The following is an 8,332-nucleotide window of genomic DNA, read 5'->3' as shown; positions in this document are numbered from 1 at the left end:
ATTTCAAGCACACCTAAGTCTGATGACAAAGACTCTCTTATCAGGAATCTAGCCACAGAACTCAAGAAGCTGACTAGCCGAGTTCAGGGTGTTGAAGGAAACAAGGGGATCGAGGGATTGAATTGCGAAAACCTTTGCATCCAGCCAGATGTCGAACTACCCGAGGGGTATAAACCTCCCAAGTTCGAGATGTTTGATGGCACAGGGGATCCCAGAGGCCATTTGAGGACGTGCTGCGACAAGCTGGTCGAAGTAGGGAAGGATGAAAAGATCCGCATGAAGCTCTTTATGAGAAGTATGAAAGGGGATACTCTATCTTGGTACATTAACCAAGACCCGAAGAAGTGGTCCAATTGGGTAAGTATGGCATCCGATTTCATGGACAGAATCAGATTCAACATGGAGAATGCACCAAATGTATTCTACATACAGAACTTAAAGAAGAAACCTATGGAGACATTCCGCGAGTATGTTACTCGTTGGAGATCAGAAGCTGCTAAGGTCAGGCCGGCTTTAGAAGAAGAACAAATGAATAGGTTTTTCGTCCGGGCTCAAGACCCACAATATTATGAGAGGTTGATGTTGATTGAAGGCTAGAAATTTTCCGACATCATTAAGCTAGGGGAAAGGATCGATGAAGGTATTAAAAGTGGTATGGTCACAAACTTTAAAGCATTACAGGCCACCAACAAGGCTCTACAATCTGGTGGCACGTCCAAGAAAAGGGATGTGAGTGCCGTGATGGTTGCACAGAGAACAAAGTCCCTAATAAAATACCAAACCTACCCATTACCTCCACTCACATATCAGCCTACCCCAAATTACCAAGCACTCTTGCCCTCTTACCAAGCTTCACCGCCTACTTACCAATCATCTCCACCTTCCACATATCAGCCCACTTCGCCCAAATACTCTCAACCCACACCTGTCTACCAAGCCTACAACACCTAACAAGCCCACTATCAATCACCTCCCCCTCGCCAAAATCTCCCTAGACCCCGACCAAACTTCGACCGCAGACCCCCCAAATAGTATACCGCCATTGCTGAACCTATCAACCAGTTGTATAAAAGGCTCAAAGCTGCTGGTTACGTCACCCCCATCCCTTCTATAAACCCCGAAAACCCCTCCCAATGGGTCAACCTAAACAAAACCTGTGCATACCATTCTGGCATGAAGGGGCATACCATTGATGAGTGCCGCTCTCTAAAGGATAAGATCCAAGCTTTAATTGACAACAAGATCATTGTGGCAAAGGAGCCTACTCCGAATGTCCGTAACAACCCTCTAACAGACCACAAGGGTGGAGATGTTCACCTGATTGAGATAGAAGATGACTGGGACCCCAAAGGGTTGATTGGATTGATCGCTGAAGGTGACAAGTCAAAGAAACCAATAGTCACCCTTAACCCGATTGTGGTCTAGATGCAACCTTCTAGAGACGGCGAAGTGAACATGTCCATACCACTTGAGTTCGAAGCACCTTCTTCTGTAAAGACGCCAGGGCCTATTGAGGTTGCGTTTGGGTCCCCATAGGCACATGTACCATTTGAGGTTGTTGTATTACCTCCCAAAGCAAGGGTTCCCATTTCGGTGGCCATGATAGCCGTAACACCATTCTACCCAAAGGCCATACTGTAGGATTACACTGCCGAGGCAAGAAGGAAAGGGAAAACCAAATCTGGAGAAGTAATTGCAGCACAGGGTATGACAAGAACCAGCAGGGTTTATACTCCGAAACATATAGCTGAGTCCAGTAAGCAGGACTCTGGATGACCAACCGTCACTGAAACTGGGCCTGATGATCTTTGGAGGAAGATACAAGCCAAAGATTATTCGTTCATTGATCAGTTGAACAAAATGCCAGCCAGATCTCTTTCTTGGCTCTGCTACAAAGCTCTAACGCGCATAAGAATACCTTATTGAAGGTGCTAAGCGAGGCATATGTGCCCAACAACATAACTGGAGGAGAAATGACAAACACGGTAGGGCAAGTATTGGAGAGTCACAAAATCACTTTCTATGAAGATGAGCTGCCACCAGAAGGGTTGAGCCACAACAAGGCATTGCACATCACTGTGCAATGTGAGGATTATTTTATCACCAGGGTCCTGATCGATGGGGGATCCATCCTCAATATTTGTCCGTTGGTAACACTCAGGACATTGGGAAAGGGTCTGCATGAAATCAAAGATGGGGCCATCAACATCAAAGCCTTCGACGGTTCCCAAAGGTCCACTGTTGGGGAGATTAGCCTGTGTTTACAGATGGGGCCTACCTGGTTCGACGTTGAATTTCAAGTAATAGACGTGTCGGCATCTTACAACTTGCTATTGGGACGGCCATGGATTCATGCCGCTAGAGCTGTAGCGTCAACACTACACCAGGCAGTAAAGTTTGAGTGGAATAACCAAGAGGTGATCATTCACGGTGATGGTAGCAATCCCATATACAGTTGCCAGACCATCCTAGGAATTGGAGGAAGAAGGAAGATAGGTGGGGAAACATATCACCACATCGAGCGAGTCAATGCCATTGACAAAGATAAATGGTGGGACAACAAAATTGAAAGCATATTGAACTGGTGCGGGTATGAACCAGGCAAAGGACTCGGCAAGAATCTCCAAGGGATTGCTAAGCCTATCAAGCTGAAGAAACATGGTACCACTTTCGGTTTGGGATATGAATACACTTGGAAGGAGTTCAACCACTAGTCGCCACCATGGCGGAGTCCCTACTACCCGCTGGAGCATCCGATACCTCGCTTAGACTAGACCTTCCAGCCAGCTGATGTCATATATGGGTCAGAAGAAGAGGAAGCACTGGCGGTGATGAGGAATTTGTTTTTGGAAGATGACAATATGGACTGTTGTGTCATTTTTGAAGAGGAGGGGGAGGAAGGCCCTTCGATACAAGTTGTGAGCCGAGGAGCACGCCTCAACAATTGGTCATTCAAAACCACCAGGGCCCGGAAAGCTTCGGGGTAGCAAGGCTGAACAAAGAACTATGCATTATCTTTATTTTTCGCTAGTTGATTTTTTTCCGCATTTTTAATATTGAAATAAGAGCTCCAATGTTCAAAACAATTATGAAATTTATCAAAGCATTTCAGTTTCTTATAAATCTTGCTCTTATTACTTTTTATCGTTTACTTTATTTACACAGCATTACTATTACTTATCTTGATGAACTGACAATTGTGACATGCAACGAGACAACGCAACAAACGGATATAGACTCAGAAGAAGATGATATACCAGAAGAGGTTGTTAAAGAAGTTGAGGATTTTGAGAACGGACCTAAGTCTAACCTGGACGAAACTAAGGTTGTCAACCTGTGAGATGCAGAAAATGTCAAAGAAATGCGCATCAGTGTTCATCTGTCACCATCAGAAAAGAAAGAGTACACAAAATTTCTAATGGAATATGAGGACATATTCGCCTGGTCTTATGATGACATGACTGGTCTCAGTACATCTATTGTAGCTCACAAATTGGCAACCGATCCGACATGTCCACCAGTAAAACAGAAGCTCAGGAAGTTCAAACCTGTCATGAGTTTGAAAATCAAGGAAGAAGTCACCAAGCAAGTCAAAGCCAAGGTTCTCAGGGTAGTAGAGTATCCAACATGGTTAGCCAATATTGTGCCAGTACCGAAGAAGGACGAGAAGGTTAGAGTCTGTGTCGACTACTAGGATCTCAACCGGGCCAGTCCGAAAGATGACTTCCCCTTGCCGAACATACACATTCTAATTGACAAATGCGCCAAACATGAACTACAGTCGTTCGTTTATTGTTTTGCTGGGTATCATCAGATATGGATGGATGAGGACGACGCGGAGAAAACGACTTTCATTACGCCATGGGGGATGTATTGTTACAAGATGATGTCGTTTAGGTTAAAGAATGTTGGGGCCACCTACATGAGGGCCATGGCTACTATTTTCCATGACATGATACACAAAGAGATCAAAGTGTATATAGACGACGTCATCATCAAATTCAAGAGAGCCACTGACCACATGGAAGATCTGAGGAAGTTCTTCAATAGACTAAGAATGTACAACTTGAAGCTGAATCCCGCCAAGTATGCATTCGGGTTTCCTGCCAGAAAACTACTTGAGTTCATTGTGAGTCACCGAGGAATAGAATTAGATCTGTCAAAGGTCAAAGCCATCCAAGAATTACCACCATCGAAGAACAAGAAAGAGGTTATGAGTTTCTTGGGAAGACTTAACTACATCAGCCGGTTCATAGCTCAATCCACTGTCATTTGTGAGCCAATCTTTAAGATGTTGAAGAAGGACACCGCTACCAAATGGACTGATGATTATAAGAAAGCCTTTGATAGAATCAAGGAATACCTGTCAACGCCACCAGTTTTGGTCCCGCCCGAGTCGGGTAGACCTCTATTACTCTACCTTACAGTATTGGATAGAGCGTTCGGTTGTGTTCTGGGGCAGCATGATGAAATGGGAAGAAAGGAGCAGGCCATCTATTATCTCAGCAAGAAGTTCAACCCGTACGAGGCTCGATATTCTCTATTGGAATACACCTGTTGTGCTCTGACTTCGGTAGCTCAGAAGTTGAGGCACTATTTCTGTGTCTATACTACTTATCTCATATCAAGAATGGATCCTTTGAAGTATATCTTTCAGAAGCTCATGCCCACTGGCAAGCTAGCCAAGTGGCAAATCCTACTGTGTGAATTCGACATTATTTACGTGACTCAGAAGGCAATCAAAGGACAAGCACCGGCAGATCATCTTGCTGAAAATCCTGTGGATGGAGAATATGAGCCTCTAAAGACGTATTTTCCTGATGAAAAGGTATATTTCATAGGGGAAGATATTGCAGAATCCTATGATGGTTGGAGAATGTTTTTTGACGGAGCAGAAAACTTCAAAGGAGTTGGTATAGGAGCGGTCCTAGTATTAAAAACTGGCCAGCATTATCCGGTGTCTGCCAAGCTCAGGTTCCCGTGCACCAATAACATGGCCAAGTACGAAACCTGCATCTTAGGGCTCAAGCTGGCCATTGACATGAACATTCAGGAATTGCTAGTGATCGGAGATTCAGACCTGCTTATACATCAGGTCCGAGAAGAATGGGCAACCAAGAACTCCAAGATACTCCCTTATCTGCATCATGTACAGGAGTTGAGGAAGAGGTTCACAAAGACAGAGTTCCAACATGTTCCCAGAGTTCAGAATGAGTTTGCCGATGCATTGGCTACCCTATCGTCCATGATACAACACCCAAACAAGAACTTCATTGATCCTATTCCGGTAAAGATCTATGATCAGCCAACTTATTGTGCTCATGTGGAAGAAGAAGCAGACGGAAAACCTTGGTTTCATGATATTAAGGAATATTTGACGAAGGGAGAATGTCCAGAACTCACAAATCCTACTCAGAAGCGCACATTTCAGAGATTATCTAACAACTTCTTTCATAGCGGAGGAATCCTGTATAGGAGGACTCCTGATTTGGGATTACTAAGGTGTGTCGACGCAAAGGAAGAATCCAGGCTATTGGAGGAAATTCATGCAGGGAACTGCGGTCCACATATGAATGGCTTTGTTTTAGCCAAGAAAATACTCCGAGCTGGTTATTTTTGGGTGACTATGGAAATGGACTGCATCCAGTATGTCAGAAAATGCCATCGCTGTCAAATACATGCAGACATGATAAAGGTGCCTCCAAATGAGCTTACTGCAATAAGATCGCCATGGCCGTTCGCCGCTTGGGTAATGGATGTTATCGGACCTATCGAGCCTGCCGCATCAAACGGGAATAGGTTCATTCTAGTGGCAATTGATTATTTTACCTGGGTTGAAGCAACACCGTACAAAGAAGTGACTAAGAAAGTGGTAGCAGATTTTGTCCGCGACCGTATTGTTTGTCGGTTCGGAATTCCAGAGTCAATCATCACTGATAATGGTTCCAATCTCAACAGCGACCTGATGAAAGCCATGTGTGAAACCTTCAAGATCAAACACAAGAATTCTACAGCTTACAGACCCATTATCATATAGAAATCCTGAACGGAGTTGTAGAAGCCACCAATAAGAATATCAAGAAGATACTAAGGAAGATGATAGAGAAGCATAAGCAGTGGCATGCGAAGTTAGCATTTGCTTTATTGGGATACCGCACCATAGTTCGCACATCAACCGGGGCAACTCCCTATATGTTGGTTTATGGTACAGAAGCAGTCATTCCCGCCGAGGTAGAAATTCCCTCCTTGAGAATCATACAGGAAGCAGAACTTGACAATGCAGAATGGGTAAGGAGTCCCTACGAGCAGTTAGCTCTTATAGATGGGAAAAGAATGAATGCAGGTTGCCATGGTCAACTTTATTAGAACAGAATATCCAGAGCCTTCAACAAAAGAGTCAAGCCGAGACAGTTTACACTGGGGCAGCTGGTGTTAAAGAAGATTTTCCCGCATCAAGATGAAGCCAAAGGGAAGTTCTCTCCCAACTGGCAGGGTCCATACATGGTTCACCGGGTTCTAACCGGAGGAGCCCTCATACTTGCAGAAATGGATGGTGAAGTCTGGCCGAAGCCGATCAATTCAGATGCAGTGAAGCGATACTATGTGTAACTCTTATGGTTTCCTGTATGATGTAATTTGAACTACGCTTGACCTGATTCACGTTTAAGAGGGGATACGCAGGCAGCCCTATGGGTTCGGTCACAATTCAATAAAATTTTCATTTCCCCCTGCTATTAGAAACTGTGGCAGGATTTTGAGGAGGACCCTCAAAATTCCGAAGTTGATTTTAGCCATTTGTCGCACACAGCCGTAAGAACTACCAGCCCAGTAAACTAGGGCAGAATTTTAAGGAGGACCCTCAAAATTCCGGAGCGAGAGAGGTTGCAATATCTTGAACCGCGTCGCATTCGTCGGTTCATCTAAAGAAAACTATTTTAAATTATGTATTTATGTTACATTTTTTCTGAATCATGCATGTCTGGTATCAAAATTGCTTTGTTTAGAAATGCTACCCCAATGATACACAATGCCAAGCAGGACAAGCGAATCTCATGGGGAAACGAACTAACCTTCCCCCCTTTTACAAAACTCATGATTTTTCTTTAAATGTAGGCACTCAAGTCGTAAAATCATTAGATATATCTATACACTCATACTTCTAGGGAATACAACTCTCGGAATCATCATCTATTTACAGTTGCTATCCGTACACGACATCCACAACATCCACAATATAGTAATTAGCTATCAGCTATCATCTATCAGCTAAAAGATTTCATTACTATTCGCCTTTTATTTTCTGCATAAGCTACCTTTCTGCCTTTCGAGGTTAAGCTCTGCCTCCATCTGCATTTCTCTGCATTGCATAAGGCTATCTTTTTACCTTCCAAGACTAAGCTCTGTCTCCATCTGCATTTTCTGCATTGCATATGACTACCTTTCTGCCTTCTGAAGTTAATCTCTACCTTCATCTGCATCTTCTGACTTGCATAAGGCTACCTTTCTGCCTTCCGAGACTAAGCTCTGTCTCCATATGCATTTTTTGCATTGCATAAGGCTACCTTTCTACCTTCCGAGGTTAAGCTCTACCTCCATCTGCATCTTCTGCATTCCATAAGGCTACCTTTCTGCCTTCCGAGGTTAAGCTCTACCTCCATCTACAACTCCTGCATTGCATAAGGCTACCTTTCTGCCTTCCGAGGTTAAGCTCTACCTCCATCTGTATGGCTGAAATACCGCCACTCTATTCCTTATGCACGGCTAAAATACCGCCATCTTATTTCTCTTGCATGGCTGAAATACCGCCACCCTTTTTTTACGTTTTGCATCGGCTGAAAGATCGCCACCTTCTGCATTTTCATGGGCTGAAAGATCGCCAATTTGTCCAAAGGCGTCATTATTCAGAGGCACTATTTTCATAGCCCGAGAATGCCATGCCATAGCCTAAGGACCCCATTTTATCATTTGCATATCATAATTCAAAGTCATCATGGTTCGGAGGCATCATCCTCATAGTTCGAGAACATTATTTCATAGCCTGCGAATCCTTTATCATACGCTTCATGGCCCAAGACATCATGGTCTGAGGACGTCATCCTTACCATCCAAAGACAGCATTCACGTTCCAACGGGAACTTGTATCACGTTTAAATTTATGCACAATATACATATGCTGGTATTGTTCATTCGCAGGTACACCGGCTAGCAATGGTCGTCTCAGTAGGAGCGATCTCGCTCCAGTTCCCGCAGCCTATCAGACTCTGACCATCCTTTCTCAACCTAAACATCGCATCCACTTTTCGAAAATCTAAATCGGCATACTACGCCGATG

The sequence above is a fragment of the Nicotiana sylvestris genome, chromosome 7, assembly GCF_000393655.2.
Source record: "Nicotiana sylvestris chromosome 7, ASM39365v2, whole genome shotgun sequence".
Lineage (NCBI taxonomy): Eukaryota > Viridiplantae > Streptophyta > Magnoliopsida > Solanales > Solanaceae > Nicotiana > Nicotiana sylvestris.
Note: the sequence above shows the minus strand (reverse complement) of the source record.